The sequence below is a fragment of the Sorex araneus genome, chromosome 5, assembly GCF_027595985.1.
Source record: "Sorex araneus isolate mSorAra2 chromosome 5, mSorAra2.pri, whole genome shotgun sequence".
Classification (NCBI taxonomy): domain Eukaryota; kingdom Metazoa; phylum Chordata; class Mammalia; order Eulipotyphla; family Soricidae; genus Sorex; species Sorex araneus.
This window is the reverse complement of record NC_073306.1, coordinates 195,984,176-196,011,075: the sequence shown is the minus strand read 5'-3', so window position 1 is coordinate 196,011,075 and position 26,900 is coordinate 195,984,176. Positions and strand designations below refer to the sequence as shown.

At 38.9% G+C, this 26,900-nt stretch overlaps 1 pseudogene; it reads right to left on the bottom strand.

Moving 5' to 3' along the window:
- The window catches only part of LOC101548431 (tRNA (cytosine(34)-C(5))-methyltransferase, mitochondrial-like), an 84,098-nt pseudogene extending 58,501 nt beyond the window's left edge, over positions 1-25,597 (bottom strand).
- Positions 25,598-26,900: the final 1,303 nt, after the last annotated feature.

The window sequence follows — 26,900 nt, the reverse complement described above, 5'->3', positions numbered from 1 at the left end:
TACAAGGGGCTAAGTCACTTGTTTTGCACACAGCAGACCCTACTTTGATCCTTGCCACCCTGGAGCCCTTCAGTGAGTTTTTTAGCTAAACTGCTACATTCTTTAGGACAGTAATCTTTATCTGAATCTTATGCTGTGTGAGTCATTGTTGATATTCTTTTCCCTTTATTTTTCTCTATTCAGTTAACATCTTAAGAATCATTGGTTTAAAGTCTTCCTCTGGGAGCTTAGAAAGCTCAGATGACCTTGAGTTTCCTTCCTAAGCTTTGACCGTCATATGGTTGAATCACTCCATTTCTTCACTGTGCCTTGCACTACAAAAGGGTTGAGGGTAATGATCTGAGTTTTTTTGCAGTACTGAAGGGTCGCTAATTCTAGATAGATCTTTATCTCTGAGTTTGTGTAGATCTGGACAACGACAGGAAACTTTCAGTCATAAATACATTGCAGCAGTTACAACACTGGTATCCAGCAAAACTGAGCTGTTTACAACAACTGCTTGACAGCTGCTGTCGGATGAAACCCAGCAAGTCTGGGCAGCAAATTGTGGCTCCTGGTCAAAAGCGCAAATTAGAAACTGAAGCACCAAGCTGGACTCTGTAGCTACCAAGGTATTTGTGCTTCACAGCAGCTCATAGCAACTCGAGTGCCGAGCTCAGACAGTCCCAGAATTCATCCTGTGGTCTGATTCTGATAACATACAAAATTATTAAAAAATCTGGAGCATTGGTGTGAAGAAAACTGTAGAGAAAATAGGTATAAAGGAAGGAAATAGGTATAAAGAAAGAATACAAGAGAAATCAGCAAGATGGCAATACTAGTATAGATAGCATCTGTCCATTGTAAGAGTGGTCAAATGAGAAATAGGTTATAAATAAGGTGTCTTGTGAAGATATACTATCAAAATTTTCTGATTGTTGTGGTTATATACAACACAAAAAAAGAGACAGGAAAATTGAAGGGGTTAAGAGCTGAGAAGGAAAGTTTAGCACACAGGAGAGAGTTCTAAAATGAAATATAGAAGCTTGGACTTCAAGTCTATCCTAGCTATTTTATGTTATATTCACAGACTAATGTTTAAATGTAAAAATTGTGAGACTCCCTATATAACTCTGTCATAAACATAATTGTCTAATTGCATCAGTTCCCTAAAGTCGCAGTCACAGTTCCTTAGATTTGAAGGTCCAGTTTCAATCCTCAGAAATTTTATCAATCTGTTGTTTTAGGTTCAAGGATACAGTTCAAGTACTTGGAGTATATGTTAGACATTTCAAAGCCCCCAGTTCAATCTCTGACATGCATGGCCTGCCCCAGAATCAGTAGGCATGCTCCAGGTTAGCCTAGAGCACGGTCAGGGTGGCTGCTGTGTGGCCACTGACCGCAGTGCATAGCACAGAGTCCAGGTAGCAAGACAACAGGGGCTCAAGAATTGAACGGTCCAGTTCATAGAGCCAGACCTACTGTTGGCAGGAGTGGCCCTGGACCGGTGAGCACAACTGAGAGGTTGCCCCACAAACACCTGAAGTATTAAGACTGAAGTCTTGCCTGATGGGTATTTCTCAGCTATCTATCTATTTAAACCAATCTTGATTTGAAAAAAAAAAGTTTTCATTTTATAAAGTAGTTCACAATATTTCAATACATTTAATATTCAAACACCAATTCCACCACCTTGGCACCTTCCCACCACCATATTTCAGATGTTTTCATGCTAAACCCCAATCCCTGCCCCAAAGCAGAATCGAAATAATCTATTTTGTATTGTCTGTTATGAAAAACAGCTGAAAAATGCTACAAAAAAAGCTTTCTAGAGAAAAGAGTGTGAAGATTGTTTTATTTTACTGAGGGGCCATTAAGTCCTTCTATAAGAGATCACTAACATGTTAAAAGTTGAGCCTTGGGGGCTGGAGCAATAGCACAGCGGGTAGGGCGTTTGCCTTGCATGCGGCCGACCCGGGTTCGATTCCCAGCATCCCATATGGTCCCCTGAGCACCGCCAGGGGTAATTCCTGAGTGCAGAGCCAGGAGTAACCCCTGTGCATCGCCAGGTGTGACCCAAAAAGCAAAAAAAAAAAAAAGTTGAGCCTTGTGTGCATATATACACATGAGCCTTGAGCTTTCGACTTTTAGTCCATAAGAAGTATATTGTAACACACTAACTATAATTAATCTTCTCAAGGAAATGTAAGTATCAGCCAAAATCAATCATAGCACTGTACCACTATTGTTCTGTTGTTCATGGATTTGCTCTAGCGGGCACCAGTTACGTCTCCATTGTGAGACTTGTTGTTACTGTTTTGGCATATCAAATACGCCATGGGTAGCTTGCCAGGCTCTGCCATATGGGCAGGATACTCTCGGTAGCTTGCTGGGCTCTCTGAGAGAGGCAAAGGAATCGAACCCAGGTCAGCTGCTTGCAAGACAAACGCCCTACTCGCTGTGCTATCACTCCAGCCTATTAATAAAATATAAGTATAAATAAAAAATCAGTATATTAAGGAGCATAAAGGAAAAATTGTGTAGAATAACCAAGCAATACAAATAAATGGAGTGAAAAATTAATGAGTGTTAAAAGTCTGTTTTTCAAATGTTCCTGAGGATTGCTTAAACTACCTAAAAGGATAATTTGGAAATATGTAGAATCTTAATTATAAAAGAAATTAAAAAAATAAATCTATAAAAGATGTTTTTAAAAGTCTCTTTGTAGCAGTTAAATCTAATATTTCAGGATATTTTAGTATAATCACAGTGCCAGATTCTTCTCTGAAACTTACAGATTATTTTGTATCTCTTCGTTTTTAAAATCCTTATATAAGATGTCGGTCTATTTTATTTATGGGGGAAAAGATAGTCTTTTGCCATATGCATTTTGTCTTTTTTTCCAATAGTCGTTGCAAAAAATGAATCAACATGAAATGCTATCAGCATTACATATCGCATTAAGTTTTGTTACATATTCAATCAAGAGGCCTACTTGTTACCATTCCTTCTAGCTGGCAAGGCTCAGATGAGCTGGAATCAGTATTCTAAGTTCAACTGCCTCAAATACATAGAGTCATTGAACAGCAAAATTAAATTCAAATGTGTTGATTAAGTTCAATTGACATCTTCAAGATGAAAAAAAAAGATATTGAACTTTATTCTGCTCACCTCTTACACAGTACACCGTAACAAGTATTTCAAAATATGAGGCATAGTCATGAAAGCATACATTGAAAATGACCAAAGTTGTCAGTCAGTCATGAGAGAGATCAGTATTTTTGCTTTTGGGGATAAAAGTTCACAACACTTCATATATATATATATATATATATATATATATATATATGTTCATAAGTGAACATATTCCTGGACTGCACAGCCGTGAATCATAAGATATCCTCTAATCATAAGATATCCTCTACCCATTTTCTATAAAATCATAGAGGGAAATATATATCTACACAGACATGTATATTTATATATATGTATATATACATATATATATGCCTTTAGGAGAGCCTGGCAAGCTACTAAGAGTATCCCACCCACAAAGCAGAGCCAGGCAAGCTCCTCATGCCAAAAACAGTGACAATAACAGGTCTCATTCCCCTGACCCTGAAAAAGCCTCCAGTCCTTGGAAAAGATGAGTAGGAGAGGCTACTAAAATCTCAGGGCTGAGACTAATGGAAGTGTTACTGGTGCCCACTCGAGTAAATCGATGAACAACAGATGACAGTGATACAGTGATATATATGAATTTATATATAGGAGTTCACAACTCTTCAAATATGTCTTATCACACCATAACCGTTACCAAGTATCAATGACCCTTCACAACAGTGCCGCTTCCTCTTTTTTCTACCACTCACTCCACTTCATAACTTCAGGTCATCAGGTATAATTCAAAGTTTGTTAGTTAGGGGGTAAGGAAGTGATGACACTCAAGGTCTATTCCTGCTCTGTGCTCAGGTGTGACCCCTAGGGGTGTTGGAGGAATCATATGCAAGTGCTGGGGCAGAACCCGGGTCAGCTGCAAACCAGGCAAGTGCCTTGCAACCTGCACTATCTTTCTTGCATCATTTTATATTCTTTGGTCATATTCCTATTGGAGGCATAGGGGTGGTGAGAGTAGTCACAGATTACTCGGCTGAACAGTGTTCTCAGGAACATGCAAAGCAGGTCTCATCGTCATGGTCTTGTGATATCACTCACAGCGCACCTACTCCCTGAGTTTCCTTTGAAAAATAGACGCGTTGGCTAACACAGCATTTTTAAGAATTGTTTATTTATTTATTCATGTATTTATGTGTATTTATTTATTTATTTATTATTTTTACTGAATCACCATGAGATATACAGTTACAAGGCTGTTCATATTTGGGTTTCAGTCATAAAATGTTCCAACACCCATCCTTCCACCAGTGCATATTTCCCACCACCAATGTGCCCCCCTTTCCTGTCCTGTTACCCACCCCAGCCTGTCTCTATAATAGACACTTCCTTCTCTCTCTTTCTCTTTCTCTCTTTCTCTTTCTGTCTTTGTGTGTGTCTCTTCTCTTTCTCCCTGTGTCTCTCTTCTCTGTCTCTGTATCTCTCTCTTTCTCTCTTTCTCTCCTCTCTTTTTGGGTATTATGGTTTGCAATGCAGATGCTGAGAAGTTATCATGTTTGGTCCTTTACGTACTTTCAGTACACAGTTCTTATTCAGAGTCATCATTTTCAACTATCTTTGTCATAGTGGTCCCTTCTCTATCCTAACTGCCTTTACCACAATCACTTGAAGTAGGCTTTCAATCATGGACCAATCCTCCTGGCCCTTGATTCTGCTGTCAGGAATTGTTTTTAGTTTTTTTTCTCTTTCTTCACATGGTCCCTTCCCTTGGCCTTTGTCTCTGCTCAATGAATGATTTTTGGGCCAAGGAGCAGTAACTCACTCTCAAATGCTGCTCTCCAATGACCCAATTTGCAGAAATTAATATATGCTGTGAATGATTGAATCACAGCAGATACCTAGAGTAGAATTGCTGCAGCATATTGTGGATCTATTTATTTTTTTGTTTGGGGGCACATCCAGCAATGCTTAGAAATTACTCCTGGCTTGCAGTCAAGAATTACTCCTGACGGTGTTCAGGAGACCATACGGGATGCCAGAGATCGAACCCGTGTCAGCTCTGTGCAAGGCAGTAGCCCTACTCACTGTTTTATCTCCCTAGTCCTGATGTATCTATTTTTAATACCATAATCTTTTCCATAGATAATGTACCAACTTAGAGTTCCACCAACAGCATATAAAGGATTGCTTTATATCAGAAAGAGTTGTTACCCTTGCCAACAATTACTGCTTCTAGTATTTTTGAAACATACCATTCACAGTCCTGAGATAATATCTTATTATAGATTCTATTTGCATTTTCTAATAACAAGTGATAATGAGCATTTTTTCATATGCTTGTCGTCCATATTCTTCTTTGGAGATATCTAAAATAACATTTTGAATTATTTTGTTCCAAAGCCCACTTGAATTATTTTGTTTTGTTGTTGTATCATACAATTTCTTTATTTAATTTTTCTATCAACCCTCTGTTAGATGTACAAAGTAAAGAAAAAATCTTTATTAATACTAGTTGCTTTCTCTGCTCAGAAACTTTTAATTTGATGTAGTCCTATTTGAATTTTTGTTAATTTGCTTGTTTTATTCTTGGTATTTGTGTCAAATCCCCAAGGTCATCACTGACGTCAATATCATGTGGTATATTATAATTTATTCATATTATAAAGTTTCAGGTACAACATCTAAATTTTCATTTAATGTTGTGTCTATTTTTGTCTACAGTATAAGATAGTGATTTAGTTTATTTTTCTTCCATGTGGCTGCCCTGTTTTCCTAGTACCATTTTTTGGAGTGACTTTTCTTTATCTACCATATGGGAAACAGTATTAGAGTAGTATGTATAATAGTACCACACACTCACTACACAAAAAGAATTCAGAATATTATATAACTTAAGGGAAAGATGACACAAATTCAATTGAAGTTTGGAATCTATCCTAGGACATCCTGAATCTGAAAAAATTAGTTCTAAGTCCTAAAAATTCTGTGCTGTCACAGCCTTTCCTTTCAGCAGCGGTGGCAAAGGCATGGCAGCTGCCATCTTTTCGGCACCCTGTGGCTTCTTGCAGAAATGCCTCTAGACTGTGAACTAAGCTACGGCCGGCCCCATGCTGCCCCGGGAGGGGAAAGGTTTTTCTCCCTCGGCCTTTCCTTTTGGCAGTGGTGGCGAGAGCAGTGGCGTGATGACCACCCTCTTTTAAAGCTTAGTGGTAAGCAGAGGTATGAGCGTGCAGTGACATGAATTCTGGCAGAAATTTCTCGGGACTTAATTATTAAAATCCCTGAAGTCCAAAACCACGCAACCTCGTGTGCTCTTCATTCTCAGCAATGGGAAACAAATTATCAAATGATGCCTTTTCAGCAGGTCTGATTGTTGGGGCAAGTTACAAATAATAATAATGAGTTTTCTGTTGAAATATTGAATGTAATCAAAGTAAAGAGAGAGAAAAGTGAAAATCATCAGCCACACGGGTGGGACAGTGGGGGGATGGGAGGTATATTGGGGTTCTTGGTGATGGAACATGTGCACTGGTGAAGGGATCATTGTATGACTGAGACTTAAACCTGAAAGCTTTGTAACTTTTCTCATGGTGATTCAATAAAAAAAAATCTGTGCTATCAAATAATAGACACTATTATTATTGCAGAGCTAGTATTACAGGTGATAGAAATCACCCCTAAAACTAAAATCAAATTGGTGAAACCTTATCTACTACACATTGAATATGCATAAGCATTGTATGAATATGTGCCTAATTTTGTCTATACAGTAGCACTGTAGCATTGTCATCCCATTGTTCATTGATTTGCTCGAGTGGGCACCAGTAAGGCTCCATTGTGAGACTTGTTACTATTTTTGGCATATCGGGTAGCTTACCAGGCTCTTTCAAGCAGGAAAGATACTCGCAGTAGCTTGCCAGGCTCTCCGAGGGGGACAGAATATTTGAACCTGGGTTGGCCGTGTGCAAGGCAAACACCCTACCCACAGTGCTATGGTTCCAGTCCTATACACAAGTATTAAAAAGTGCAATATTAAGAAGCTGTCTAAAGTCCAGATGACGCACCAGGCTATCTTCACCAGGGCAATTCGGAGGGTAGTAGGTGAGATTCCCTCCCCACCCAACAGAACCCTAATAGCCAAAAACCTCCAGAACCCAACCACCGACATGCTCATAGTCGCTCTCCTCAGGCTCAAATGAGCCTCACTTATGCAAAAATCTGCAGAAAAATCCAGGTATGCAGGACCCGTTAATTGAAATGTCCAAACTTTCTCAGAGTGGGAATGGGCCTCCTCCCCCCATCTTCCAAGTTTACCAGTAGCTTGGCAGTCATACCCACAAACTGCCCCTGGCACCATGTAACAGCCATGACCAGAGACTCAGAAATAAAGCTCCCAGAAGAGAGCAACATAGGCCTCATGAGAGAAATTGCTATATACTATTATTCTTAATTGACCCTTCATACTCTACATCACTATTGACCCCTCATACTCTACATTACTATTGTACCAAAAATAGCACACATTTGATTGGGTTTAACAAACATGTTAGTAATATCTTATACAAGGGCTTAATGGCTCCAGGATGAAATACAACAATCTTCACACACTTTCTTCTAAGGAAACTTTATTGAACCATTTTTAGCAGATTATTCATAATAAGCAATACAAAATTAATTGTTTTGGTTCTGCTTTAGGGGACACAGTTTGGGATTTGAGGTGGAAATGTTCAAAATATGGTGATGGGAAGGTGCAATGGTGGTGGGATTGGTGTTTGAATATTAAATGCAATGACTTATTGTGAACAATTTTATAAAAATGAAGTAAAATTTTAAAAAAGATAATCTACTAACTTTTGTCATTGAAGCTTCTATCCAACTTTGTATAGTGGAAATACCTTAACAATTCTTGCAATGAATAACAATAAAGTGTTCAACAAATGAAAAAAATTGTCTGAGAATCGTATCATTTTTATGGCTGATCTTTCCAAATATCAATTTCTATAAAAAAGAGAAATGTTACCTAATGCATTATAGCTCTGTAGCACTTGTCACCCTGTTGTTCATTGATTTGCTCTAGAAGGCACCAGTAACATCTCCATTGTGAGACTTGTTCTTACTTTTTTTGGCACATTGAATACGCCATGGGTAGCTTGCCATGCTCTGCTGTGCAGGTGGGATACTCTTGGTAGCTTGCTGGGCTCTCTGAGTGGGACGGAGGAATTGAACCAGGTCAGCCACATGCAAGGCAAACGCCCTACCTGCTGTGCTATCACTCTGGTCCCACTACCTAATGCATTGTAAATTCACAAATGCATAAGAAAAGATTTTAGAGAACCTACATTTAATTTTTGTTTAAACCAAAATTCTCTAAACATTGAATCCCAGAGTACTTTGTCCATATAATAACTCGTATTTATAGAACACACCTTGAGAAAGCATTTAAAATTTCTATCTGAATTTGGGTTGATTGCTATCATAATCATATCACTTCTTATCTTTATAACAATGCTTGATGTAATTGACTCTGGCACATTATTCCTATGTCTCTTTGGGAGCACAATCTGGACTAAGGAGAGAGTAAAATGAACGAAACCATGGGAAATAGATAATGGGCATTTAATGGGTACAAAAGAATACAGCTAATGGAATCTTTAATAATATTTCATTCTTAGAAGACTAATTCAACTGCACTCAGTTTCAATGTCTTATTCTAATTAGCAAGTACTGTTAACTCTAAATATTTATTAGAAAAAATAGTCCAACAATACCTTTTAATATTCTCTTAGTTGAGCAGGCATAATCTATAATGCATTCTGCGCTAGATTATGTATTTTAGTCTTATTTGCATTGTGGGTATAACTAAATGATCTTTCAAATTTTATTGAAAATGTTACTGAGAGATGGAGCTTTCATTTTCAAATATAATTTGCCACTCTATTACAATATTGTCTTGGCTCTCTCAATTTTCCCTCTGTCAACTCTTCCTAAAGAAAATCCAGACAAGATTCCTCACAAAAAAATTAGTTTTTCTACTCCAAGAAAAATAATATTTGTCCATAGTAAGTAGAAGTCCAGGGAAATAGCCATTGAATTCATAAGGTCTATTTTAAGGTTCTGTAATTTGTTTGTTAAATTTTTAGCACATATTTTGGATGCCCACTTAAAAATATTAAGAACTGCATGAAGAAGACAGGGAGAAAGTCTGGAACTGGAAAAGAAATCAAATATACAGAGTCACCTGGTAAGGCTGGCCTGGTGGGAAAAAGTCAACCAAAAAGTCTCTATAGACTGATACTGCCGTCAAGAATTATTCTTGGAGATGCTTAGAGGATACCATATGGGATGCTGGGGATCAAACCCACATCTACCATGTGCAAGGCAAACACCCTACCCATTGTACGATTTCTATCAATGTTTGAAAAGATTTGAATAGCCCCGGAAACTTCTGGCTTCTCCTTCTTGCCTCTCAAGGCCCTGGGTCTGGATACCAGACCATACCATGCTTAGCTTCTCTCTCCTACCCCTTCCCTTCAACATGCCGCTCTAGCTGGTAACCACTAGAACACTCCTGGCACCTCCTTCCTGCCCCTAGCATCTTGGACCTGGATTCAGCCCTCATTGTATGCCTGCTTGCCTCTGGTTACTTCCTCTCCTCCTAACTCCTAGCATCTCCATATCCCTGCTTTGAGCCTGCAAGGTCTTGCGGTTCCCCCAGCCACTGCCAGTACCTGTCTGGTTAGGGCGTGGCTCCCAGTTCCACCCTCACCAGTCCTGCAGAGAATCTTCAGAATGTGGTTGTGGGCAACAGAAATAAGTGGATTCACAGCAGTAGCCCAGTATGAAAATGAAATCACTATTTAGATAACCTGGAACTCAGAGCTCCATCCTTAACCCCCAAGAAGCACAAGGAGGATGGGGAAAATGAAGGAATTTTACCACTTCAACAGATGAGGCCAGAGGCCAATCAGTGCTCGCATACATCAGAGCTTTCAATACTGCTCAAGGACGACCTAAGAGCAACAGTCCTTTCCATGTTCATTGAACTGAGGAAATTGTTAGAAGAAAGACAATAAAACTGAAGAGCAAATTGAAGGGGAGCAGGAAAGTACTCATTGAAATGGAATTGAAGGAATTAAAGAATATAGTAAGAGCTTTGCCACTAGAACACCTCTGAGAATGTAGAAAGTTCCCCTCTTAAAAATGTACACCCCTTCTAGGCCCAGTTGCTTCCCTTTCTTTGGTATTTGTCCACATCTGTGTGTGTTCTAATCAACTTAATTCTGACTTTAGCAAATTATTTTAGCAACCTGCATGTGGCAGCTGTACCATAAATCCTCAATCTAAAGTGCAGCTGCGGTCAGTTTCAGAAAGCAAAGGAATCTGCCAGGAGTAATTCAAAAGGGAACGTTTATATAGGCAGAAATAGGGTGAGGCAAAAGAAAAGACTAGTTCAGGCCAAGACATCTTTCCTTGAGGAAAGACAGAGAGTGCTTATGTAGATCACCTCGCTCTGCTGGTCCAGAACTCCAGCTGGACCAGTTTACAATGACACTTCACTTTGAGAGATTATCAAACAATTAGGTTAGGGAAAGATTGCTTATGGGATTGAAAGCCATAGCAACAGCTAACTCTCCCATCAAAAAGCATTGTTCCTTCCATAAATGCCTGACTTTCATTGTGTTTAGGTTTAAATAAGATCGAGTGTGCTTCAGGCGACCAAAGGACCAGGGAATTTATTTATCCTAGCTACATCCCTATGGGTTGCAATCCACCCTATCAAAAAATGTGCTTTCCTGTTCTTTCTCTATAAAAAATATTTCTTGTTACTGAACAGAAAAGATGGTTGCTTAGAGAACATGAATTTACTTCTTCCAATCTACCGCTTGCTGTCAATAAAGTGCTTTTCACCATTGCTCCGACTGCAGTAAAACTGGACTTTTGCAGTTACAGATCCCTGTACACAAGGAAATATTACTGAACTACAGAAACCAACAAAAAAAATCACAATCTTGCCATTTGTAACAAAAGGGTGAAACTTGAGCTGATTATGACTTGGGAAGCAAGTCAGAGAAGAGAGAAAATTACAGGATGATTTCACTCATATGCATGGAATATGAAGTCCAAAATAAATATGGTCACCAAGAAATGTCACTAGTATTCTGTTGGAATATGCCCACAAGCTTTTTTGCTTAGAAAATAGTTAAATATCCAATTTCATACAGTCAGAAGTAGAATTTGTTGATTTGTACCAATCACAAGTTCTGAGAAAAAGCAATTTATATAACTAGAAAGTATCTTGAACATTTTTGTTTGTTTGGGGACACATCCAACTATGCTCAGGGCTTACTCCTCACTCTAAGCTCAGGGATGATTCTATACAGGCTTTGGAGGACCATAGGGAATGGAACCTGGGTGGCTGCATGCAAAGCAAGCATCCTACCCTTTGTACTATTACTCCAGCTTCAGATTATTTTGTTTTTCTGAACACTATGCTTTTGTCCAGAAGTCTAGGTTATACTCCAAGAGACTCTAAAGTTGGATATTGTTTTATAACCCCTGATAGTTAATAACATTTTGTTTAATATTTTGCAGTTTTGTCTTATTTTGGTTGACACAGTTAAAAGGGTTGATGGCTTTAGGCAGCTTTATAATACTTTAATGTTATTAAAAACCAAATTAGTATTTGAAATTTGCTCAGAAAAGAAATCTCACAGATATGAAACATAATGCATATTTGTACATGTTCTGCTTTTTCCCTTCAAACTTGATAATTAGATTTCCTGTGCAGTTGATTCAGATTCAGTTCCTGTTTTAGGCAGAACATAACAGTTTTTGTAACCTTTATTATTTCTAAAATCTATAAGAAATAGAACATAAGATATTCGGATAAAAAGCAAGTAGAATAGAGTACAATGTCTGTATTTGTTATTCAGAGTGAATTGTCTAGTTTTGCTTCTTATGTAGTATGCTATGTTCTATTATTTTCTTATTCTACCTAGTTTTTATGAGTCCCCTTGAAAGTTCCTTGAGGCTTTAGTTTAAAACGGAGAATGGTTTTTATCCAATGTTTTCTCAATATCATCATATTGTTATGCTTTGTTTCATAGACTCTTTAAGTTATGAAGATTCATGAATATTTTTCCAACAGAAACACTTTGGGGCTCTGTATCGAGTAGGGTGTTTGCCTTACACTCAGCCCACCTGGGTTCAATCCCCTGCACTCTGTACATTCCCCCAAGCCCTTACTGTGTTCCGGGATCATTCAGGAGTAATCCCTAAACATACTCAGGAATAATCCCTCAGCACTACTTGGTGCGACTCAAGAACCAAAAACAAACAAAAAAACAGAAATATTTTCATTTCTGTCTGTTCTCAAACTTTATTTAAATTCTTCCTCTTCAGGTAGAAGCTTGCAGTGATGGGATGTGTGGGAAATCTCGTGACGCGGCGGGGGGTTGGGGAGGCACAGAACCAGCCCTGCTCCCTGCCCAAACGAGACTCCAAGCGGCCACCCACAAACAGCTCCTCCGCTCCTAACAGCCATGATCCCAGAGGCACACAAACCAATTTCGAAATGCAGTGGCTACTGGCAGAAATACCTCTGGACTTAATTACTAAAATACCAGAATTCCAAAACTGCCCAGCCGCTTTCGAGGCCCTGCAACATCATATTCTCTTCATAATCAACAATAGAACAGAAATGATCTAATGATGCCTTTTCAGCAGGTCTGATTGTCTGGGGAAAATTCCAAATAATAATAGTGGGTTTTCTTTCTGAAAATTGAATGCAATCAAAGTAAAGAGAGAGTAAAATGAAAATCATCTGCCACACAGGCAGGGTGGGGGGTGGGAGGGAGGGGTATACTGGGGTTCTTGGTGGTGGAACATGTGCACTGGTGAAGGGATGGGGGTTTGATCACTGTATGACTGAGACTTAGTCCTGAAAGCTTTGTAACTGTTCTCACGGTGACTCAATACAAATATAAATAAATAAATAAGTTCCTCCTCTTCATATTTGCTCTAGGTACACATCAATCTTTTTTCTTACTCTACATGCTTCTGCATGCAATTGTATATTAAACTCTGGGGTGAATTTTAACAGATCCGAGGAGGGAAAATAAAAAGAAACAATACTATATGAAGGATAAACTGGTATGATAAATGTGTTCTCAAATCCACTTACCTCAAGGCTAGTTACTGTCTCTTTAAATGCAGTGAGTTGTATTTGCTTGAACTGAATGAGGGGGGGAAGTTTCTTTGTCTTCTTAATCACAGTGGTATATTGCCTGTGATATAAATCACTTTCAGACTTAACATTTACTCAATAACAAACTGTTATTTTCTTTGTATCTTTGTGAAGAGATTTGGGGGGCTGAAATAAGCTTTTTTCCTTGTTCAATTTACTACCATGAGTGTGAAAGATGCTGGACCTTGATTATTGCACCTCAGGCTCCCAAATATCAGGAATAATCCACATGGCCTGAAAGCAGAAGTTTCCAAACGCTTTTTGGTTTACCACCTCCTTTTCAAAAGAGAAAGAAAAATCACTCAGCTCCCCGCAGGAAGACTACCTTCATTAAGCAAACAGGAAGGGACCCTCAATTTGACACAAATCTACTATACCTCTCAGGATCAGACTAGTGTCCCCAAAGCAGTTATCAGCCACTTTAGGAAACATTACCCTAAAGTAAAGGACTGATTGAAAATAGTAAGATGATGAATGCACTTAGAAAAAGAAATAGTAACTTTCACCTATTTTGCAGAAAGTGCTTTACAAAGGCAACAGCTATGTTAACAGCTGGTTGGTAGTAAGAATAAAAAACTCACACAGTGATTCCTTGCCTGCTTGCTTTTACTTTCAAAATAGCCAGAGGAATCGAAGACTTGTCAGAGAAGATGAGCAGGGAAAATTCTTCAACATCCTGCTGGTCCTGAAACTGATTTGGGTTTTTCTTCAAAAAAAAAAAAAAGTTCATTTTGTTTTTCTCAAAACTCACTTCCAATTTTTCAAGAAACAGATAAGATGGAAGTTTCAAGCCCCTCGTTCAATGTGGATAACTATTCCCTGAAACAAAGGAACAGGAAGATAAATTTGCACATTGGCCCTGCCATCAGTGAACCCGGAAATTATTCAATAAAGTGCGTCCTGCCTTGCAAAGCTGTTGTGACAGGGTTTGCTTTCATAGTCACTGGGTAACAGACCCTCACACAGCTTCATCAGGAAGAGATGTCAGGGAGAGCAGAGTAAGGAGACAGAAGGAATGGAGGCCCGGTGCAATGGGCCTTCCTCTACAAAGTCAATTCTATGAGGTAGATAAGACTTTTAAGGAGGTAAATAAATATTAGCTGAAGTTTTCTGTGAATTGATGATGAATTCACGGAAACTGGTCTTAAACCAATTGGGAAGATAAACTGGGGAATAGTGTGTGCAAAGTTCTTAAGGCAATGTTTCCGAAATCAAAAGACAGGATTTGCTGGCAATTAGCAAGGGAGGAAAGAATACTGCTAGGCTAGAAACCTGCCAGAAACCAGGCCTGACTCTACATGCAAGAGAGAGAGAGGAGCTTTATTGAAAGGAAAGGGCTACCCAGTGAACACCTTTAGAGAAAAATGCCTGCCAACGAGGCAGAGTGAAGGAGCAAGGGAAGGTTGGCGGGAAGGAAGTTGGGGACGTTGGTGGTAGGAAATGTACTCTGGTGAAGGGACAGGTATTGGAACATTGTATGACTGAAACCCAATCAGGCACAACTTTGCAACTGTGTATCTCACAGTGATTCAATTTTTTGAAAAAGTTATTGCAGTAACTGCAGCAAAAAAATCAGCTAGGCCCTGATAAGGCAAAGAATAAAAAGGGAAGCTAATAGATTAGAGATGAGCAAGTTTCTTTCAGAATCTCAATTATTTTCTTCAGCAATATTGATATATAAATTGACTTTTCTCATAACACTGTTAGTATTAAATGAGATAACATATGTGAGATAACATTCACTGCACTGTAGCACTGTCATCCTGTTGTTCATCAATTTGCTCGAGCGGGCACCAGTAATGTCTCCATTGTTAGACTTGTTATTACTGTTTTTGGCATATTGAATACGCAGAATATAGCAGGTAGTTTGCCAGGCTCTGCTGTGCAGGTGGGATACTCTCAGTAGCTTGCTGTGCTCTCTGAGAGGGACAGAGGAATCGAACCCAGGTTGGCTGCGTGCAAGGCAAACACCCTACCAATTGTGCTATCACTCCAGTCCATGGGATAACATATGGAAAGTAATTATAAGCATCCCTAATTGAAAAAGTTAAAGGTGATCTTATATCATCATTGTTATAATGAACATCTTAGAAGTAGTAGTTAGACCTTCTAATATACATATATTTTTAATATCTTAAAATATGTGACCTTTGAGCACAATTCTAAGAGGGTAATGTCAGATTGATGAGCTGTATAGAATTGAGTGGATTTAAAGCATTGGTTTTACTTAGGTCATTGAGTGCATACCTCTTTATTGATGTTTTTACTGAATTGCTTTTTCAAATATAGCAGGTATGAAATTTATTCCTCAGAAACATAGATTTCTTATTTATTTCTCTAAATTAAATTAAGTCTGTTTTGAATCCCCAATATCTTGACCGGCAAGAAATTCAATCTTCTGGAAATTTGAAGGGCATTTTTCTAAGGTTATATAAAAACTCCAGAGTCTTATTTATTCCAAAATATTCGTAATAGCTTTGCATCAGTTCATACCTAATAAACCTACTGGTCACTGTCAAAAAGGAATATTGAGCTGGAGATACAGTACCAAGGTTAAGGCACTTGTCCTTGCATGCAGATGATCCTGGTGGGATTACTGGCACCAGCTCTGGTCCCTTGCACACAACCAGGAGTGAGTCCTGAACACGAAGCCAGGAGCAAGCCCCAAGTACCACTAGGTATGGCCCAAATAACAAGGACAGAAAAACCAATAGAAAAGATACAACAAAAATACTGCTTTTGTGTGGGTCTCTTGAGCACAACATCCTTCTAAGTCAGATAGTTAGACCCTTGATAAGCAAGGACCGGAAGTCTCATCTTTGTTAAGTCACATCATATTGGAATATTGTTAGGTTTTCTCCTTTGTCAGTTATATAACCAAACAAGTGTCCCTATAAGAAAAAGAAAAGATGTCATATCTCATCCAGGCTGATGTAATTATAAAAGAAGAAGCGTTGTCATTTCTTCAGAAGAACTGAACAAGCTGTGAACGAGTTTGATAAACTACAGAACTTTTGAATATGTTTCTATTTTTTCATTCTAAGAATAGGAAAGGGGTATGTATCCATTTCCACTGATACGATTTCCAATTTTTCAAGTCATTGAAATGATTCAAAGAAACCTTAATACGAAATCCTGACAAGTAATATTGGATGATTATTTAATACCATATTGAATGGGAAATAAACACAATTACAAACCCACTTGAAGGATGACTCTTAGAATTCCAAAACTCTTTTAAAAATATTGTGTCTAGAGCCAGAGAGATAATATAGTGGACAGGACACTTGCCTTACCCAAATTTTTCGTGAGATTTTTTCCCAAAATGACCCCAGACTCTGCCAGGACTGCTCCCTGAACACAGGGCCAAAAGTAAGTCCTTAGCACCACTGGGTCTGGCCCCAAAACCAATATATACATATATGTAGTCTCTGGGTCTATGTCTTGTGAAAACAGTAAATATAAAATAGCTTCCTCTGATGTTTGAGCAAGGATTCTTCTGAAACTTACATGTTTTTTACAAATCCTACAAACCAGTTAACTCAAAATCTTAATGGTTTCATCAGTCCCTCCTTTCTTCCCTGAATTCTGCTCCCTCTAACCCTAATAACAGTCTGTTTTCTGCCCTAAAAGTTTGAGAAAGCTGCTCTCACAATGGTAATAATGGTAATAATGGTAAATAATTTAATCTTCCCTAATGGATACAAACCACAAAACTCCTTGTTTCCCCATGGGGAAGAAAGATATAAGTACAAGTCAAATCTTGTCTTATTTGAACACCATAGTACTCTAGTGTCTACAGAAGAGTGATAAATAAATATATATATCATATCTATGTAATTAAGTTTTATATTGTGTGGAAATGAATGAAATAGCTACTGATTACAATCTTAGAGAATCACAAAGTCAATTATTTTGAAAAGAATAAAACAGAAAGCCTAAGTGTTGATAGCATTTATGTCAAGTGTAAAAGCATGCTGGAGAGCATTAGCTATAGCTTAATAAATTATTTATTTAAAATAATATCTAGACATTTATTGGAACGAAATATTTTTAATTTATGATGCCTGTTATCTCAGAAATGAAGGAAAAATACTATGGAGGCCTGAATTTCAATTGTACTGGCAGGGGGTGAAGAGGTAAGACGCATGTGGGTCTTCTCAGGGCTTACCCCTGGGTCTGTGCCCAGGGCTCAGTCCTGCCAGAGCTCAGGGGGCATATGTGTACTGGAGATTAGCCTGGACGTGCCACATAAAAAGCTAGCATCCCCCCTGTGTTCTCTGTACTGGCCCTCAGGCCCTTTCAATTGCATTTTTATGTGACATACAAGAATTTCTATTTCAAAGATTCTTTGTGCCCCTATGTTCATAATAACTCAAAGGAAAATTAAAGAAAAATGTGTATCTTTCCTTGGGGTGAAAATAGTTTGAACCATTTCTTTTTTTTCCATCTGGACTTTATTGATCTAATAAAATTACATTAAGAATTGAAATGAATTATACATTATTGTGCTCATGTTCCCCCATACAAAGTTCAAGAACCCATCCCTTCACCAGTGCCCATCCTCTACCACCAGTAAACCCAGCATCTCTCCCACCCTCCCCAGTCCCATCTCCCCACCCCACCCCACACTGCCACTGTGGCAGGGTATTCCCTTTTGTTCTCTCTCTCTGATTAGGTGTTGTGGTTTGCAACAAAGGTGTTGAGTGGCCATTGTGTTCAGTCTCTAGTCTACATTCGGCACATGTCACCCCTCCCCCGCATGACCTCCGACCACATTTTACTTGGTGTTCCCTTCTCTGAGTTGCCCAGAATGAGAGACCAGACTCCAAGCCATAGAGTCAACCTCCTGGTACTTATTTCTACTATTCTTGGGTGTTAGTCTCCTAGTCTACTATTCTATATTCCACAGATGAGTGCAATCTTTCTATGTCTGTCTCTCTCTTTCTGACTCATTTCACTTAGCATGATACTTTCCATGCTGATCCACTTATATGCAAACTTCATGACCTCATTTTTCCTAACAGCTGCGTAGTATTCCATTGTTATAGATGTACCAAAGTTTCTTCAACCAGTCATCTGTTCTAGGGCACTCAGGTTTTTTCCAGATTCTGGCTATTGTAAACAGTGCTGCGATGAACATACATGTGCAGATGTCATTTCGACTATACTTTTTTGCTTCTCTGGGATATATTCCCAGCAATGGTATTGCTGGGTCAAATGGGAGTTCAACATCTAGTTTTTTGAGAATCGTCCATATTGTTTTCCAAAAGGGCTGAACTAGTCGGCATTCCCACCAGCAGTGTAGAAGGGTCCCTTTCTCCCCACATCCTCTCCAACAGTGGTTGCTTTTGTTTTTTTGAACCTTTACTTTAAAGCAGGTATTGTACTGCATTTCCCTGATGATTAGTGATGTGGAACATTTTCTCATGTGCCTCTTAGCCATTCGGATTTCTTCTTTGGGAAAGTTTCTGTTCATTTCATCAGCCCATTTTTTGATCGGGTTGGCAGTTTTCTTCTTGTGGAGTTCAACCAGTGCATTGTATATCCTTGTTATCAACCCTTTATCGGATGGGTACTGCATAAATATCCTTTCCCATTCTGTAGACTGTCTTTGTATTTTGGTCACTGTTTCTTTTGAGTTGCAGAAGCTTCTTAGTTTGAGATAGTCCCATTTATTTATCTTTGTTTTCACTAGCTTAGCCAGTGGCGTGTCAGCTTTGAAGATACCTTTGGCTTCAATGTCGTGGAGGGTTTTGCCGACCTTATCTTCGATGTACCTTAGGGATTCTGGTCTGATGTTGAGGTCTTTAATCCAGTTTGATCTGATTTTTGTACATGGTGATAGATGGAGGTCTAAGCCCATTTTTTGCATGTAGCCGTCCAGTTTTGCCAGCACAATTTGTTAAACATGCTTTCCTTGCTCCACTTCACAGTTCTTGCTCCCTTATCAAAGATTAGATGATCATATATTTGGGGGTGTATGTCAGAGTATTCAACCCTGTTCCATTGGTCTGCCGCTCTGCCTTTGTTCCAGTACCATGCTGTTTTAATGACTACCGCTTTGTAGTAGAGTTGGAAGTTGGGGAGGTTGATTCCTCCCATTTTCTTTTTCCCAAGGATTGCTTTAGCTATTCGTGGGGGCTTATTGTTCCATATGAATTTCAGGAGCGCTTGCTCCATTTCTTTGAAGAATGTCAAGGGTATCCCTATAGGGATCGCATTGAATTTGTACAATGCTTTGGGGAGAATTGCCATTTTGACAATATTAATTCTTCCAATCCATGAGCAGGGGATGTCTTTCCATTTCCTCGTGTCCTCTTTTATTTCCTGAAGTAGTGTTTTATAGTTTTCATTATACAAGTCTTTTACCTCCTTTGTTAAGCTGATTCCGAGGTATTTGATTTTTTGAGGCGCAATTGTGAATGGGATTGCTTTTCTCAGGTCACTTTCTTCTCTCTCATTATTTGCATATAGGAAAGCCAATGAGATATCATCTCACACCACAGAGACTGGCCCACATCCCCAAAAACAAAAGCAACCGGTGTTGGCGTGGATGTGGGGAGAAAGGGACTCTCCTTCACTGCTGGTGGGAATGCCGACTGGTTCAGCCCTTTTGGAAAACAATATGGACGATTCTCAAAAAGTTAGAAATTGAGCTCCCATTTGACCCAGCAATACCACTCCTGGGAATATATCCCGGAGAGGCAAAAAGGTATAGTAGAGATGACATCTGCATTTCCATGTTCATTGCCGCTCTGTTCACAATAGCCACAATATGGAAAAAACCAGAGTGCCCGAAAACAGATGATTGGCTAAAGAAACTCTGGTATATTTACACAATGGAATACTATGTAGCTGTCAGGAAACATGAAGTCATGAGATTTGCATACAAGTGGATCAACATGGAAAGTATCATGTTGAGTGAAATGAGTCAGAAAGAAAGAGACAGACATAGAAAGATTGCACTCATATGTGGAATATAATGTAACTGAGAAGTACAAGTTGGCAACGATGCAACTTCTGGCAGATATCTCTCTGGACTTAGTTACTAAAATACTAAATTACAGAAACCCAAAACTGAGAGGCCGCTAAGTGTGGTCACTCGACCTCACACTTCTTCATCCTCAGCAATGGAAAACAAATTATCTATTGCTTCCTTTTCAGCAGGTCTGACTTTAGGGGAGAGACTCTCCAAACAATAATAGTGAGTTTTGTTGAAATATTGTATGCAATCAAAGTGAAAGTAAAGTGAAATTTATTAGTTACACAGGCGGGGGGGGGCTTAGGGTGGGGGGCTAGGGGCGTGGGGGGATTTGGGGTGTGAGGGGGCGGGGTGGAGCTATACTGGGATTCTTGGTGGTGGAATATGAGCACTGGTGAAGGGATGGGTATTCGAGCATTGTATAACTGAGATTTAAACCTGAAAACTTTGTAACTTTGTAACTTTCCACAATAAAAAAAAAATAAATAAAAAATAAAATAAAATAAAATAAATAAATAAATAAAAAAAAATAAAGCAGGTATTGTATTCTGAAGTAAGATTTTTTAAAACTACTACCGTACAGGTAAGTTGACTCCAAAGTTCTCTTTTGTTCTGGTCCATATTTTACCAAAATCAACTTTGAAGACACTACTCTTTTGTTCTGGTCCATATTTTACCAAAATCAACTTTGAGGACACTAATAAATGATCAGAGAAATATAGCCAAATGCATTATATGCCAACTCCAAAACCCAATGAGGCTTATCAAGTACAGGTTTTTTTTCTTTTAGTGACTTCTGAATAATTTACCTATATATTATGTCTCAAATCTCTCTGGAGTTTCTCTCTCACCCTCTGTCACTCATCATTACTAATGAGATACTTAGGTACATTTGAAAATTACTGTTTTCAGACCACATAGAACAAGATAATTTTTATTTCCTGGAAATATAGTACTAACTATTCTAGCTGGGAATTTCTCTGTATGCAGAGACTGAGGAAGCATTATTTGCAAACATAAATCCCACTTTTGGACATACAAATCTTCTAGAGTGGATCCCCAAAAGGAACATTTAAAACCTCTAACCATTCTCCCTATGTATGGAAAAGAGTATTATTTTTTATACCAAGCAATATTCTGCCTAGATTTGTCTCATAATATGGTAACTCTCCCATTGTTCCAACTTTTATGACCAATCAGAACTAAAAGGTTGTTGCAGGGATACAATATAGATATGGAAGAGATTCTAAAAAAGAAAACACGGTATTTCCCTCAACCCATAATGAGAAAAAAATGAGATGCTATCAGTTACACTGTCCCCAGCAAATTCTGACAGAAATGTGTGGAAGGGAAAAAATAATAATCAAGAGGGAGTGAGTTAAGGTGGAAATAGCATTCAGTACCTACCACGTTTGGGGAAGGAAAAAATCTGAAAATCTTTGTTAACACTCATCAGGTATATCATAGATACTATAATACATAGTATATAGCTCATAATCTCTGTACACTCTGTGAGATCAAGTATACTATATGTTTTATTTAATCAGGGTAAGTGTTCACCAAATCGGAGATCCTGGCAAGCTACCGAGAGTATACCACTTGCATAGCAGAGCCTGGCAAGCTACCCATGGTGTGTTCGATATGCCAAAAACAGTAAAAAGTCTCACAATGGAGACATTACTGGTGTCCGCTCAGCAAATCGATGAACAATGGGATGACAGTGCTACAGTGCATAGAAAAACATGGAAAATAACCAGGTGATTACTCTTTAAACCAAGAAAGCAATAAAGATACATTAAAAATGAAACAGTTTTTAATATTTTTTTATTAATGAATTACTGTGAGGTACAGTTATAGACTTACAAACTTTCATGCTTGTGTTTTAGTCATACAATGATCGAGTACCCATCCCTCCACCAATGCCCATTCTTCACCACCAATGATCCCAGTATCCCTCTCACCACCCTTATCCATCCCTACCCCACTGTGCCTCTGTGGCAGGGCATTCCCTTCTCTTTTCCCTCTCCTTTTGGGTGTTGTGGTTTGCAATAGAGGTATTAAGTGGTCATCATGTTCGGTCTATAGTCTATTTTCAGCACGCATCTCCCATCCTGAGCAGGCCCTCCTAGCACCCTTTACTTGGTGGTCCCTTCTCTTTCTGAGCTGCCTTTTGCCCCAGCATGTGAAGCTGGCTTCGAAGCCATGGAGCAATCCTCCTGGTACTTATCTCTATTATTCTTGGGTGTTAGTAAAATGAAGCACAGTTTTAAGCTGTTTTAAAGAGTTATGTGGTTGTAGTTAGATATTTTAGATCTTGATTTAAAAAAAATATGTTCAGCTCTGCCCAATTCTCAAAAGCAAAATGATACTCTGAAAGAATACAGGGTCTTATTCCAGGAATACAGTATTTCTACTAATTAGATTAGTGCATATATCCCCATTGATAAGGTACATGACTTTCTCCTGGCACAGTAAGCAATTTCTTAGCACATGAAAAGCTCTGGTTATAGACAAAGATTTATATGTGCATTTTACCTATTAACTGTGATTAGTATAATCTTATGAATCTAATGGAAAATTTTACTTAAAGCATCTAGCCAAATAGAAATATTAAAAATAAAAATATGCAATCTGACTTGTAAAATATGTAATTAATTTTAATCATTGTTAATTTATATTCAAATGGAATCTAAACTTTTTAGCTTATTAACTTTATTAATATGTAAAGTCAGAGAAGGGGGAAAAGTTTATATTTAAAACATATACAGATAAATTATATGGTTCATATTATGAGAAACTTGAAAAGTGTCTATTCTTCTAAATTGTTTATGGTGTATCCATTCTGCTATTCTTGGATCTCTAGCAGATGCAATAAGATAACTATACAATTTTAAAGATAACTGAATCACTATGCCTAGATTTTTTAAAAATTTTGTACCTGTTTTATTTATTTTTTACATAAAAATACCCAAACTTTTCATAAATAGAACTAATGTAAGTCATTGCTTTTTTAAATGTAGGAGTACTGCTCTTTATTCAGCCATTGATTAAGCTGATTGAATTGGGCATGAATTCCACATTACTTTTAAAAATTTATTTTTAATTGGATATCTGTGAGATAGACCATTCCAAAGCTGTTTATAATTGGGTTTCAGTCGTACAATGATCCAGAACCCATCCCCCCACCCATATACATTTCCCTCCACTGATGTTCCCTATTTCCCTATCTCTATCTCCCACTTCCTACCCATCCTCCCTTTATGGGAGGTACTTTCCTTCTTGGTCTCTCTCCTTTTCCTTTTATGCATCATGGTTTGCAATACAGGTGCTAAGAGGTCATGGTGTTTGTTCAGGGCATTTGGTATTTTTATCAGGATGGTAAGGCTGGAGTATCTTTTCAACTGGGTGGACACTTTAGGGTTTAGATGTGACTGCTAAGGCTTCCAGAAGTATGAGGACACAGTGGGAGGTAGCCCACCCTGACCCCGAGAAAGCCTGGACACTTCAGTCACAGAACCCGCATACCAGAATTTTCAACAGATTATATCTTGGTATCCCACCTGCACAGCAGAGCCTGGCAAGCTACCCATGGCATATTTGATATGCCAAAAACAGTAACAACAAGTCTCAGAATGGAGACATTACTGGTGCCAACTCGAGCAAATTGATGAACAACGGGACGACAGTGTACAGTGATATATCTTGGTGAGGTCCATCCTAAGATGGTGCAGTCAGGCCAGGAGTATGGCAGCTCTTTTGGATTGTGGAAGCAAGCGGCTGCTGGGGGCTCTGCTTGGGCAGGCCACCAGGCCAACCTGCTCCCCTCTGATTTACCCATTTGTTCAGCCATGCGCAGGTCCAGGCTTGACTGCAGATTTTTATCTCTTTCAAGATTTATTTATGGGTCTCTGAAGCAAGGCCAGTAGCAGAGCTTATATGGTGGCACTGGAGTTGGTTTGTGGGGGTGACTGCCAGTGGTTCCATGAGTATTGGGAGGTAGGGGGAGGTAGCCTACCCCAATTCCAAGAAAGTCTGGAGCTGTCAATCACAAAACCTGCATACCAGAATTTTCAATGGATTATATCTTGGTGAGGTCCATCCTGAAATGGTGGAGTCAGCCTGGGGGTATGGCAGTGATTTTGGATTGTGGAAGCAAGTGGCTGCTAGGGGCTCTGCTTGGGCAGGCAACCAGACCACCCCACTCCCCTCTGATTTACACTGGTCTCTTCAGCCATGTGCGGGTCCAAGATTAACTGCAGCTTTTGATCGCTTTCAAGATTTATCTATGGGTCTCTGAAAGAAGGCCAATAAATGAGCTTGAATAGCCGAGCCAGAGGTGGTTTGTGAGCTTGGCTCCCACATACCCACCTTTTGGCCATTTAATTTATTGGTAAACTTGGTCCCAAGTTGTGGGGTCCAGCCAAAGACGCAGTGGCAATTTGGGGGTATCAGGAAGCCTGAAGGCACTATCAGTCTGCTGATGCACTCGCCCCACAGGTACAGGTTGACCTGCTGGTGGCACCATATCCCCTTAAGAGTTCTACCTGCAGAATAGGCAAATTCCTCCTCTGGATTATTCTACCAGCAGCCTTCTGAGAATCAGACAAGAACAACCAATTTCTATCTTTTGTGTATGGAGCATCAACTAACACCTTGTCAAATGTTTCTGGATGAGTATCTCCCATTTTTCTACCATCCAATTTAGACTCTTTAATTACATCTATCAGAGGGTTGGGGATGATAGATTCTAAGGTCTGTCTCAACGAGCTCCATCTCAGACTGTCGTATTCATTACAGTGAAGAAAACCTGGACAAGCACACAGCAGCAGACCTGTAGATTTGCCTCCAGGAGCAGTACACATATCTGGAAAGTTCTCCCCATCTCTTAGTTCCAGAGCCATTACTAGAAGAAGAGAGGCGGCATTCAGGAGATAGTATCTCTTGAGTTGTTCCATTCGGTATCTTTCCGAAGTTATTAGCTCAGAGTTCTGCTAAGGTAACACTTCACTGGTTTCGGATAGTAGGGTAAGGTGCCTTGAAAGAGGACATGATAGCCCTCCAAATGTAGATGCTTTTCCAGTTCACAGGAATAGTTGAATTGGTTAAAAATGACAGCATATTGCCAACATGAGGGAGATGTTAGTATATCCCTTGCTATATTCCAGCCATCTACAAGTTCTTTGGAATTGTTGCTTTTCAAAATGATCCAACACAACTTTGCAAATCAGTTTTTCAAACTTCCTCTCAGAGATTTTATTTAACTGGACTAACATGATCCCAGTTGGATACACCCAAACCAGAGTCTACAGCACACTCTAGGCAGGACATTCTTGGCCAAACCAAGACACAATCACAACTTCCGGCCCCTGTTTTATTTTTAAAAGTTACTGAATAATAAGAAAGAGTTAGTCTTGTGATTCTCTTATACTCATTTTCATTCTTCTAGTCAATAAATATTTTTTATTTAATCACAAAACAAGAAGTTAGAATAGCTCTGGGCAACAAAAAATAATAAAAGTACAAATGAACTTAGCAGCATAGAGAATAGGGAATAACCACATGAAAAGTATAACATTAGATGAAACAATAATTATTTTCAATGTGGAGTGACAGAAAAAGTTATCATTTTCCTACTTTCACATTTTCCTCTTTATTTCTTATATTAACTTCAAAATGTATTACCTGGTATATGTATATTTGCTTAGGAATATATTGCAAACCATAATTCCCAAAAGGAGAAACAGACAGAAAGAAGAAAAGTGTCTGCCATAGGGGAAGGCTGGGTGTGAGGGTGGCAGGAGGAAAACTGGGGACAGTGGTGGTGGGAAATGTACACTGGTAGAGGGGTGGGTCTTGGAACATTGTCTGACTGAGACCCAACCATGATGAACAGTTTTCTAATGGTGTATCTCACAGTGATTCAATTTTATAAAAATTAATTAGATGGCGAGAGCAATAGTACAGCAGATAGGGCTATGGTCTTACATGTGGCCAACCTGGGTTCAATTCCCAGCATTGCAGATAGTCCCCCAAGTCCCGTCAAGATTGATCCTGATTGCAGAGCCAGGCGTAAGTCCTGAGCACTGATAGGTGTGGCCAAAACCACCCCCACAGCTGCATAAAAATAATTCAAATTAGGTTTGACAAGGTTTCAATAAAAGGATTGCTGTTTATCACATACATTTGTAGACAAAATATTATCAGTCACAAATAAGGATTCTGGAATTCTTGCTAAAATTATTAATGATTGATCTGTATTATAATTGATTGAGATGTAAGTCATTCACAAAGGGAAATTTTGCATCAATATAGCTTGTGTGAGCGAATGATAATTGCTGGAAATTTTCTTTCATGAGTGCTTTGCATCAGTGACAGAGTTGAGGTCTAGGGGGCCAGTGATTAGAACACAGGTACCCAGTTGTTGGTGCTTGGCAGTGATTAGTATTAAAGTGCTGCAGGCCAGGGGCCTGGGATATAGCTTGGTAATGGAGTCCATGCCTTGGATGTTCGAGAGCTTGGATTCAACATCTGATAACAGAGAGGGAAAAACAGAGGACCTTTCTAGAGATGTGATTT